We start from the raw sequence: 11198 nt of genomic DNA on the forward strand, positions 1-11198 counted from the left end.
AAATCCATCTGGTCCTATGCTTTTTTTGGTTGGTAGGCTATTAATTATTGCCTCAATTTCAGATCCTGTTATTGGTCTATTTAGGGATTCAACTTCTTCCTGGTTTAGTATTGGGAGGGTGCACGTGTCCAGGAATTTATCCATTTCTTCTAGAGTTTCTGTTTTATTTGCATAGAGGTGTTTATAGTATTCTCTGATGGTAGTTAGTATTTCTGTGGGATCGGTCATGATATCTCCTTTATCATTTTTTATTGAATCTACTTGATTCTTCTCTTCTTCTTTATTAGTCTTGCTAGCAGTCTGTCAATTTTGTTGATCTTTTCAAAAAACCAACTCCTGGATTCATTGATTTTTTGAAGGGTTTTTTGTGTCTCTGTCTCCTTCAGTTCTGCTCTGATCTTAGTTATTTCTTGCCTTCTGCTAGCTTTTGAATGTGTTTGCTCTTGCTTCTCTAGTTCTTTCAATTGTGATGTTAGGGTGTCAATTTTAGATCTTTCCTGCTTTCTCTTGTGGGCATTTAGTGTTATAAATTTCCCTCTACACACTGCAGTAAATGTGTCCCAGAGATTCTGCTACATTGTGTGTTTGTTCTCATTGGTTTCAAAGAACATCTTTATTTCTGCTTTCATTTCATTATGTACCCAGTAGTCATTCAGGAGCAGGTTGTTCAGTTTCCATCTAATTGAGCAGTTTTGATTCAGTTTCTTAATCCTGAGTTCTAGTTTGATTGCACTGTGGTCTGAGAGACAGTTTGTTATAATTTTTGTTCTTTTACATTTGCTGAGGAATGCTTTACTTCCAACTATGTGGTCAATTTTGGAATAAGTGCAATGTGGTGCTGAGAAGAACGTATATTCTGTTGATTTGGGTTGGAGAGTTCTGCAGAAGTTTATTAAGTGTGCCTGGTGCAGAGCTGAGTTCACGTCCTTCTTATCCTTGCTTTCTGTCTCATTTATCTGTCTAATGTTGACAGTGGGGTGTTAAAGTCTCCAATTGTTATTGTGTGGGAGTCTAAGTCTCTTTGTAGGTCTCTAAGGACTTGCTCTATGAAGCTGTGTGCTCCGGTATTGGGTGCATTTATATTTAGGATAGTTAGCTCTTCTTGTTGAAGTGATCCCTTTACGATTATATAATGGCCTTCTTTGTCTCATTTGATGTTTGTTGGTTTAAAGTCTGTTTTATCAGAGACTAGGATTGCAACCCCTGCTTTTTTTTTTTTTTTTGCTTTCCATTTGCTTTGTAGATTTTCCTCCATCCCTTTATTTTGAGCCTATGTGTGTCTCTGCATGTAAGATGGATCTCCTGAATACAGCACACTGATGGGTCTTGACTCTATCCAATTTGCCAGTCTGTGTCTTTTAATTGGGGCATTTAGCCCATTTACATTTAAGGTAAATATTGTTATGTGTGAATTTGATCCTGTCATTATGATGTCAACTGGTTATTTTGCTCATTAGTTGATGCAGTTTCTTCCTAGCATCGATGGTCTTTACAATTTGGCATGTTTTTGCGGTGGCTGGTACCAGTTGTTCCTTTCCATGTTTAGTGCTTCCTTCAGGAGCTGTTGTAAGGCGGGCCTGGTGGTGACAAAATCTCTCAGCATTTGCTTGTCTGTAAAGGATTTTATTTCTCCTTTACTTATGAAGCTTAGTTTGGCTTGATATGAAGTTCTGGGTTGACAATTCTTTTCTTTAAGAATTTTGAATATTGGCCCCCACTCTCTTCTGGCTTGTAGAATTTCTGCTGAAAGATCTGCTGTTAGTCTGATGGGCTTCCCTTTGTGGGTAACCTGACTTTTCCCTCCGGCTGCCCTTAAGATTTTTTTCTTCATTTCAGCCTTGGTGAATCTGACAATTATGTGTCTTGGGTTGCTCTTCTCGAGGAATATCTTTGTGGCGTTCTCTGTATTTCCTGAATTTGAATTTTGACCTTCCTTGCTAGGCTGGGGAAGTTCTCCTGGATACTATCCTGAAGAGTGTTTTTCAGCCTGGTTCCATTCTCTCCATCACTTTCAGGTACACCAATCAGACATAGATTTGGTCTTTTCACATAGTCGCATATTTCTTGGAGGATTTGTTTGTTTATTTTAACACTTTTTTCTCTAAACTTCTCTTCTCACTTCATTCATTTGATCTTCAATCATTGATACTGTGTCTTCCACGTGTTTGAATCAGCTATTGAAGCTTGTGCATGTGTCACATAGTTCTCATGCCATGGTTTTCAGCTCTATCAGGTCATTAAGGTCTTCTCTATGCTGTTTATTCTGCTTAGTCATTCATCTAATCTTTTTTCAAGGTTTTTAGCTTCTTTGCAATGAGTTGGAACATCCTCCTTTAGCTCACAGAAGTTTGTTATTACTGATCTTTTGAAGCCTGTTTCTGACAATGTGTCAAAGTCATTCTCCATCCAGCTGTGTTCCGTTGCTGACAAGGAACTGTGTTCCTTTGGAGGAGAAAAGCCACTCTGATTTTTAGAATTTTCAGCTTTTCTGCTGTGGTTTCTCCCCATCTTTGTGGTTTTATCTACCTTTGGTCTTTGATGATGGTGACCTACAGATGGGTTTTTGGTGTGGATGTCCTTTTTGTTGATGTTGATGCTATTCATTTTGTTTTTGTTAGTTTCCTCCTAACAGTCAGGACCCTCATCTGCAGGTCTGTTGGAGTTTGCTGGAGGTCCACTCCAGACCCTGTTTTCCTGGGTATCACGAGCGGAAGCTGCAGAACAGCAAATATTGCAGAACAGCAAATGTTGCTGTCTGATCCTTACTCTAGAAGCTTCATCTCAGAGGGGCACCCAGGTGTATGAGGTACCAGTCAGCCCCTACTTGTCTCTCAGGTTACTCAGGGGTCGGGGACCCACTTAAGGAGGCAGTCTGTCCATTCTCAGATCTCAAACTCCATGCTGGGAGAACCACTACTGTCTTCAAAGCTATTGGACAGGGACGTTTAAGTCTGCAGAAGTTTCTGCTGCCTTTTGTTTAGCTATGCCCTGCCCCAAGAGGTGGAGTCTACAGAGGCAGGCAGGCCTCCTTGAGCTGCAGTGGGCTTCACCCAGTTCGAGCTACCCAGTCACTTTGTTTACTACTCAAGCCTCAGCAATGGCAGATGCCCCTCCCCTAGCCTTACTGCCACCTTGCAGTTCAATCTTGGACTGCTGTGCTAGCAGTAAGGAAGGCTCCATGGGTGTGGGACCCTCTGAGCCAGGCGCAGGATATAATCTCCTGGTGTGCCGTTTGCTAAGACCATTGGAAAAGTGCAGTATTAGGGTGGGAGTGTCCTGATTTTCCAGGTACCATCTGTCATAGCAAAGGTAGTCCTTTCTAACCTTTGACTAAGAAAGGGAATTCCCCGACCCCTTGCGCTTCCTGGGTGAGGTGATGCCCCGCCCTGCTTCAGCTCACACTCCATGGGCTGCACCCACTGTCCAACAAGTCCCAGTGAAATGACCCCAGTACCTTAGTTGGAAATGCATAAATCACCTGTCTTCTGTGTCGCTCACACTGAAAGCTGTAGACTGGAGCTGTTCCTATTTGGCCATCCTGGAGGCCGAATCATTGAATGTGCCCATCATTCAAATAGTGAATATTGTATCCAATAGATAATTTTTTAACCGTCTTCCCTCTCTGAGCCTCCCGTCTTCTTGAGTCTTCAATGTTTATTTTTCCACTCTGTATGTCCATGTTTACCCGTTGTTTAGCTCCTACTTTCAACTGAAAACATGTGATACCTGACTTTCTGTTTCTGAGTAATTTCACTTAGGGTAATGGCCTCCAGTTCTGTCCATGTTGATGCAAAAAACAAATTCATTCTTCTTTATGACTGAATAGCTTTCCATGGTATACATTTTTAAATTCCATCATCCATTGGTGGACACTTAGGTTAATTCCATTTTTAAATTGGATTGTTGGTTTTCTTATTGTTGAGTTGTAAGAGTTTTTGTATATTTTTGATAACAGTGCTTATCAGATATGCCTTTTGGAAACACTTTTTCTGTCTGTGACTTTTCTTTTCTCTCTTTAAATTTTTTTTGTATTGTATTTTTTTTTGTCTATGACCTTCCTTTTCATTATCTTAACAGGGTCTTTTGCAGAACAGACCATTTTTATTTTGACGAAGTTTATTCATCCTTTTTTTCATGGATATGCCCTTGGTGTGGTATCTAAAAAGTCATTACCAATCCCAAGGTCATCTAGATTTTCTCCTATGTTATCTTCTAGGTATTTCATAGTTTTGCATTTTACAGTTACGTCTACAATTCCTTTTGAGTTAATTTTTGTGAAAGATGGAAGGTATGTGTCTAGGCTCAATTTTTTGCATGTGGGTGTCCATTTGTTCCCATGCCATTTGTAGAGAGTAATTGTTTGCTATTATTTCAACTTGAAGAAAGTTGAGCAGATTTTGTAATACTACTGCTTACAAAGAGATACTCTCTTTTGTAAACTTTAATCTCTAGGAAAACATCTTAGAAGAACTGCCTAATTTTCTGGCAATACTCATTTGTAGAAAGTCTGGTAGATTTGCCTTAGGGTTTATATAAGCCAGTGTTTCAATGCAGGATTTCACTGGAAGTTGAAGAGGGCAGAAAAATACCTGACACATTTCTCTTACTGTTTGACTCATTAAATTAGAGTAGGTCTTTGATAAGTTACATTTTTATGCACATCTGAATGCTTTTTACTGTAGGTCTATCTGACATTTAAAGGAGTATATTCTACAAAATTTCATAAATACTGTTAAATACTGAGTTCTATTTTTGATGGATGGAGAATACATTTTATTTACCATATTTTATGATGCTAAAATGAAAATTATCAAAATACATTTTAACAGTCTCTGAAATTTAGGTGGATATTATAAAAGAATGTCCATTTTAGCTGTAGATTTTCTTGATAGTATACATGAAATAATGGTTATTTTGAAAATCAGGCCTTAGATTAGATGAAATAAGGTAATAACTAATTGTCAAGGTGTTAACAAGAAAAATGGTTACCTGTTTCATTGTCAATTCTTCTTTATAAAACTCATAAGACTAAATTACATGATACTAGGGTAGCCAAGAGATATGTATCTATAATGTAACATAGTAGTATGGGTTATGTGAATTAGTGAATATTGGAAAACACAAATTGCCAGACTGTAATTAGGAAGGATCCTTATTGAATCATTTGCATTACTGGTTTGGAAAGCGGTTAAACTTTTCTGATCAGCAATTACTGTATGAAATAAGTTCTTAGGTCAATCTAGGGTTTTAGAGTATATTTATGAAGGATAATGCCAACACACTTATAAAGGTCATTAAGACTATTGGAAAGCTGTAAGAAAAGGGTTTGGTTTTCTACAGGCAGATAGGAAAATGGACCACAAGCAGTTATGGGCATAGTAGAAACCTTCCAGCGCACAAACAATATCTCTATCTTAGAGTCAAGAAAACCCTCATGAAGAGAAGGTTTTATCAATTTACAGATAGTAGAGGCTCAACAATAAGCAGGTTTAAGTTCAGCAAAATTTTTCAATATGTCAGAAGAAAATTAAAATTCTGTGGTCTGTATTTCAGATAAGCCACCATCCTCTATTTTAATTACACACTCTTCTCTGTCATCTGCTCTTTATCTCTTCCTAATACTAGATGCATACCAACAAATGAAACCCTTGTATCAGATTTTAAAAAGATTTTCTATCATACTTCTGGAATTGTGCTAAATAAAGTTACTTCTTTTTCAATATTTGTCCTATGAGTTGTTTAAATAATGATTCTGACTTTAAAACTCATTAAATATTTTGAAAATGCAAGCATCAAATTGTGTAAATATATAACTGTTTGTACTTGAGATTTATTTTCAAAATATGTTTCTATTTTTCTACAGTTAGTAGATTTCCGTTAAATGCCGATAAACTTTGAAGGGCATTGAAATAAACAAAGACAGTAACGCATTTGGAAAGGACTGAAAATTCCAAGTTATCTCTCACCTACTAGAAATCATGCACATAAACATAAGCCCATTGGAAAACTGTGAGACCATAGACACAATATTTGTTTGTGCAGATTTTTGCTTCTTTTTAAATAAACATATATTTTTAAAATAATTTAAGTGAGCCTCAATGCTTACCAGCTTGTCCATGAAAATTCTAGTCATTGGATAAGGCGTAGTAGGCTACGTAATTACATATGAGAGTTTATTGATATGAGGCTGCTCCCTTATTATTCAATATTTAATATTTGGCAAGGGCACTTTGAACTGGATCTTATTTGCTGCTGAAATGGCTTCTTTATTAAAGCTAGAATGTTGCACAACATTGCTATACACCAGTGTGTTCAGTTTATATAAAAGATTGAGAGCAATGAACAAATGGCATAGGGTCCATTGGTTTGGTTCCATCAAATACCAAATCACCCAATGGTTGTCAAATTAATTAAACATCAAATAGCCTCTTAAGGTTTATCTAAGGCTTCTGAGATGGGAATGACCCTGCAAGGATGGTGATTTTCTTTCAAAATGATAACTATATTTTGAATCAATGACCATTAAGTGGTACTGTATACCTAAAAAGTGGGAGGCATAGGCCTGTGAACTAAGGAGAAGAAATAGTGCCTCTTACCTCCTAATTTGTAATGATTCCGGTGGGACTGTGCTTTCCTGATACAATTTTAGATTTTGTTGTAATGGAGACATGCTAATGCTGAATTATCAGGGAGAGGGGCACTTCTATTGGAGCATAGTAATATTTCCGTCATATCTAAAGTTGTGAATACTGACCGAGAGTCTTTTATCAGTAGATCAGCCTGACGAGAGGAGAGTGATTATATTGGGAGGGGAAATTGATTCTGGTTATCATGCTGCTACATAATGTGGGCAAAAAGGTGCATGTCTGCAATGCAGAGGAATCCCAGCAGAGTAGACCAATGCTTCTTGGTGCTTCCATCCTAATGAGTACCTGTAAATGGAAATTTTTGGCGACTGTGGTCTACTAACAGTACCACAAGCAAGTCCTCTCAGCTATTTACATATCTGTACTACCCTCAGCACAAATAGACTAACGATAAGGAAAACACAGAATGGGTGGTAGAGAAAGGACATGATGAATATCAATTTCCCAGCAAAATGAGATAAAACTTTTCCATTTCTTCTTTGGATTTGTAAGTTTATTTATTCTTTTAAGAAATTCAAATGACAACTACCTTAAAGAATCAACGATAGGGTTGGGCGCGGTGGCTCAAGCCTGTAATCCCAGCACTTTGGGAGGCCAAGACGGGCGGATCATGAGGTCAGGAGATCGAGACCATCCTGGCTAACACGGTGAAACCCCGTCTCTACTAAAAATACAAAAAAATAGCTGGGCGTGGTGGTGGGCGTCTGTAGTCCCAGCTACTCAGGAGGCTGCGACACGAGAATGGCATAAATCCGGGAGGTGGAACTCGCAGTGAGATGAGATCGGGCCACTGCACTTCAGCCTGGGCGACAGAGCGAGACTCTGTCTCAAAAAAAAAAAAAAAAGAATCAACGATAGGACAAGGTGAATTTAGCATGGGGCTCAAGTGGCTCTGACTGTACTGTAGCAGGTATTTTTGTAGCCCACTCATGTTTCCTCACCCCAACAAATTCATTGCATACCAGACCAAGTTGCTACTACCAGCACCTGCCTTTCTTTCCCTAATGTCTGATATTCGTTTCTGAAGCCCACTTGATCTGCTTTTGCAGCAGGTTAGAAACACCAGTGTGCCCCTTCCTTAAGAGCTTTTCTCACCAAATGATGGACAGGGATTGGTGGATAAGTAACCAAGGCTCCTTTGTGCCTTAGTTGGTAGAAACCTGATAACAGTCCTACACTGGTTCAGTTTCCTTAGGGCTATAGCTTCTTGTCTTCCACAGTCATCACTGGATTATAACGGTTTTCTGACCATCTTCTTGCCTTTCTCTGCTGAACTTCCCCATTGAACTACTGGATTTTTCTTCAGTTTTTATATAAATTACTTGTATTTCAATCCCCGTATCAGGGTCAGCTTTGGGGGCAATTAAGCAGGGACATTGACAGTGTCAGAATTATCTGACAAATTACCAAAAATAGCTTCCTTGTGTTTCCAGAACTTGGATATTTACACTCCTTTTATTCAAATTATATAGAGACGGAAATGAAGTCTTGATCATTGAAAAATAGAGGGTGACCTGTGACTGTTTTAAAGTCAAGGAAGAGAATTATTACTTTTGCCGCCTCCACCCTTTTTTCTCCATTTGGTCTCTCAGCCTTGTTTCCTGCACCCATTTTCAGCCTTCATGCTCTCCCTTCCAGCTCCTTTAACCCACCGGGAGGGATAGGGCCTCAGTGTCTAAAAACTTCCTCACAAAGCATTCTTTTTTTTTTTTTTTTAAATTATCTTCCTTCAGGAAAGTAGAGAAAGAAAAAGAGGAATGATTTTAGAAACACACTCTCTAGTTTTGTCACCTCTACTACATTTTTTATTACTGGCTTTTATCTCTTATGCATAGAAGCATTACCTAGGTCTACAAGTATTTTGTTTCTTTTTGGAAGTAACCCAGGAATAGACAGTTGCCTGATAAAACCATATGAAAAGGATATTATTCTTACTGCATTTTTTAGATTAAGCACATTTTCCAAAGTCATGTAGCTAGTACCTGGAAGGGATTTTGATTTTCATCCAATTCCCTGCACCTTTGCAACTTGAGCTTTTAACCACAAAACGAATCTCCTTCTCTTAACTTATACATATGAGGGACAAGACCTTCATCTTGGTGGCTTATGGATATAAGCAACTTTTTATTTCGTGCCAATGCCTTTTGTCCTGCCTGTTTACACATTCTCTTCTTTCCTTCTTATCTTTTATATCCTGCCTTCTTCTTCCTATTTGTGCACATTATAGGCCATGGAGAAAACTGCTATCTGCATTCCATCTTTCTGGAGTTTTGGACTGAACACAATTGAGGATGTTTATAAGGGAACATTCCCTGTACAGTTTTAAAAGCCATTGCTCACAGAACTTACTAGAACACTGTCCATTGCTCATAAGGAAAGGGGCAAGCAGCCTTCGGAAGATCCTTTTCTTTCCTGTGATTCTGGTGAGTACAGCCAGCTAGTGTCTGAGTCTGCTTTATGGACAGGCAATCAATATGTCCTGGTCACTGCAATTATAAGGGTCCCATTTTATTGATTGATGTTTTATTAATATTACTGGGAAATGGTTTTCCACACAATTCAAAGACATAAAGGTGGATTGGAGGCGTCTGTGTGAATGTCAATGTTCACATTTTGGGGTGCTTTCCTGCTCAAATGGCATTGGAATTGAGGCAGTAGAATGTTCAGAATGTGTTCTAGCTGTGTTCAGACGAACTCATTCTCCTAGTCAGTGAGCCAGAATCTCTGGTATGACAGAAGCTTTTAGTGCATAGGAGACTCAACTACAAATAGCTCATAGCAGTGTTTTGTAATTTGGCTTGACATCCTGTGAGAAAATTGGTGACAGGCGCTCATATTCACGAGGAAACTTTATACAATAATTGTAAAAATTGATGTTTTTATTTTATTATATTTTAAAATACATATGAGAATATTTAAGATTGTCTACATGATTTTCTTATGACCCAGAGCTGGCATAGTCACTGCTTGTTTTGAAATGTATTTATGCCAGAATAAGTGCTAGTTAGAACTATTTTAATCGTCTCAGACTAAAGACATCAAGTAAGAAACATCAATAAAAGCAGAAGGGGGTTTGGTAGGGGAATGTTGTATGTTTTCCTAATCAAAATCAACCACTATGCAAAATTTATGTAGTAGTTTCAAAGAGAAAACTTGAGGAGGAATTAAGTGATTGTATTGTAATGGGTACAAGTTCTAGACAAATTTTAAAAATTCCTATGCTATATGCTTCAGAACTATATTCAAATTGAAAATAACCATTCACTGTCCTCAAACAATATTATGTACCACATTAAATAAATACTGTTGAGATGGAATTTTGTTTTTATAGTTTTGTGGTTTTCAACCCTTTAAATTATCTTGGTTGTAAAGGATCAATAAGCATGAAACTCTAAGTGTAATTAGGTAATACTGCAATAAAGAAAATTCAATAAACACTAGAGGTTATACATTATTGATGTGTGAGAAATACTGATCTAAAATACAGAGCTGTGGTTTTTCTCTCTTATGGCTTCTAATAGCAGACATATGGATAACTTTTTAGGTAGCAGAGCCGTTGAAATGGATGTTACTTCTTGTGAATATGTATTTTGTTATAATTATTCTTTTTCCCTCCTCTTTAATTTTTGCACTCTAACTTTGTTTCCTAAAAGCCACACAACATAGTCAAAGGAGACTATGAAAGAATAAGCCTCTCTTTTTTTTTTGAACACACTCATTGGATTTGAAATATTTTCAGAACGTTGATTTGGAAATTAGGATGATGGAAAGGATGTCAGCAAGAAAGCCCTCAGCAGAACACAGCTCTGGCAGCCATCAGTTGTATGATTTTGGAGCAGAAACTTCACTTCTTTGAGCCTCAGTTTCTTGAATATAAAATGGTTGTAGTAGAATTTAGCTCAATGTTTTGTTAAAAAGATTAACAATTCAATTATGCTATGTGACTGACTCAGTGGGCACCCAATAAAGGGTTGCCTTTCTTCCCAATATTAAGAGTCAGTTACACCTAAGAATATTAGTGCTAAAAAAAAAAAAAAAAAGAAAGAAAATTAGTACTGCTACATTACACTTGTATCTTCCATTTGCCCAAATTGCTATTATCATATTTGGGAAAATATTATGTTGAACATTTTATCTCCAAATGATATTTGCTGTTATATAAAAAAATTCCAAATATGAAAGACTGAAGATTCCCCACCCCTACGAAACACTAAACAACCAAAAAGCCTCAGATTCTGAAGGAAAGAGCAAGTGAAGGAAGTCATGTTGACAGTTTGGACAAGAATGAAAGGGCATAGATGGGAAGGGCTAAAAATCAAATCACAGGAGTTTCCTTCCTTTTGAACTCATGCTACTATGTGTCAGTATGTTTCTAAGAATTGGGAAAAGAGCAGTGAACAAAACAGAGGAAATGACGGCTTTCAGAGCACTGGTATATTACCTGGGGGAATGGTGAGGAGGAGGACAGCACATAAATATGTATCTGCTATATAACATCAGAGACTGGTAAGTGCTCAGGTGAAATATAGAGCAGGTAAAGACAATGGATTT

At 37.7% G+C, this 11198-nt stretch overlaps 1 long non-coding RNA gene across 1 annotated transcript in view; it reads left to right on the forward strand.

Moving 5' to 3' along the window:
- Positions 1 to 10667, forward strand: part of LOC116269142 — a 47169-nt gene extending 36502 nt beyond the window's left edge. The window contains exon 2 of the long non-coding RNA XR_004176484.1: positions 8875 to 10667. This is a non-coding gene — a long non-coding RNA (uncharacterized LOC116269142). The remainder of the gene's footprint in view (positions 1 to 8874) is intronic.
- Positions 10668 to 11198: the final 531 nt, after the last annotated feature.

This window comes from Papio anubis, chromosome 10 (assembly GCF_008728515.1).
Source record: "Papio anubis isolate 15944 chromosome 10, Panubis1.0, whole genome shotgun sequence".
Lineage (NCBI taxonomy): Eukaryota > Metazoa > Chordata > Mammalia > Primates > Cercopithecidae > Papio > Papio anubis.